We start from the raw sequence: 1,863 nt of genomic DNA on the forward strand, positions 1-1,863 counted from the left end.
TTGCAACCTCCATAGTCCGAATCTGAATAAGCAGTAAGATCAAAAGTATCATCCTTGGGGTACCACAACCCGATGTCTGTATTTCCCCTCAAATACTGAAGAATTCTCTTGACCGCAGCTAGGTGAGTCACTTGTGGACTTGATTGATACCTAGCACAAAGACAAAAAACAAACATAATATCAGGGCGAGAAGCCGTTAGATACATCAAAGAACCGATCATGGCTCGATAGAGGGTAGGATCAACGGTATCCTCCAATTCATCCGGTGATAAATTGTGACCCACTTGAAGAGGAGTAGAAGGGATTTTTCCGGCAGAGATCTTGAATCGGCTCAAGACGTCGTTCACATACTTAGTCTGGTGAATAAATATTCCGTTAGCAGAATGGTGAACCTGCAGCCCTAAAACAAAATTCATCTCTCCCAACGAACTCATCTCGAACTTTGTTTGCATGGACTTCTCGAACTCCTTACACAATGTATCGTTTGTTGATCCGAAGATAATGTCGTTGACATAAATCTGAACTAGGAGAAGATCATCACCAACAGTTTTATGAAATAAAGTGCAGTCGACAATCCCTCGTTTGAAGCCGTTATCAGTCAGATGGTCGGCAAGCGTGCCATACCAAGCTATCTGGGCTTGATGTAGACCATACAGGGCCTTGTTTAGTCGGTAAACTTGGTCCGGATAATCAGGATCTTCAAAACCAGGAGGTTGTAAAACGAACACTTCCTGGTGTAGTTCACCATTGAGAAAAGCACTTTTAACATCCTTTGATAGACCTTGATTTGTATGCTGCATATGCCAAAAAGATTCGAATCGACTCTAATCTTGCAACTGGAGCATATACCTCTGTGTAATCAATACCCTCTTTCTGATGAAACCCTTGCACCACTAGACGTGCCTTGATTCTGACAATCACACCTTGATCGTCTTTTTTACACTTAAATACCCACTTAGTCGGAATCGCTTTCTGGACTCTAGCAGGCTTGTCTATTAAATCCCAAACACCCAATCGTGCAAATTGCTGTAATTCTTCCTGCATAGCTTCTACCCAAGAAGGATCTTCAAGTGCCTTACGAGTTGTTGTTGGCTCAACTTGAGATAGAAAGCAAGTGAATTTAGCAAGATTTACAATTCCCGATGAATGTAAATCAGTGTAAGCACACAATATGTTATTGTCACACGACGAAGCAACATGATGACGTGTACGAACGCCCACATCAAGTTCTCCAATGATGTTTTCCGGTGGATGATATCCATGAATCCGAAGAGTGGGATTCTCAGGAACAACAACATTTTCAAATAAGTTAGTGTAATGTTCACCAAGTTCAGGAGATGAAACATTATCACTGTCAAGGTTAATAACTTGATCTTCAGCTTGATCATCATCAGAAGAAGTGGAAACATTATCGATAGTCACTGGAGAAGCAACTTGAGGTTCCTCAGTTGGAGCATCAGATTGAGATGCAACACCATTAGAACTTGAAAATCTTGGAATTCCCAAATGATCTTCAAAGTATGCTCGAACCAGATCGTCGTCAATGTGTTCAGTAGATGGAGTAAATGAATTAAATAAACTATCGTAGTCAAACATCCAATCGAGACCTTTCCCTTGAGGAGGAGTTGTGTACTTTTGACAGTCCACTTGGTACCATTCTTCAACACAACCAGATGTTAAATTAAATACCCTTTTCTTTGGAAATGCATATCCCAAGAAATACCCTTCGATAGCTTTTTCTTCAAATTTACCCGCATCCTTTTTCAACATCGTACAATGACACCCAAAAGGTTCCAGGTACGTTAGATTAGGTTTTCGATTATTCAACAACTCATAGCTTTTCTTTTTGAGACTTTTAACTGT

This window comes from Bidens hawaiensis, unplaced genomic scaffold, assembly GCF_021521415.1.
Source record: "Bidens hawaiensis isolate Kalapana, Puna unplaced genomic scaffold, B.hawaiensis_p1.1 tig00020798_1, whole genome shotgun sequence".
Lineage (NCBI taxonomy): Eukaryota > Viridiplantae > Streptophyta > Magnoliopsida > Asterales > Asteraceae > Bidens > Bidens hawaiensis.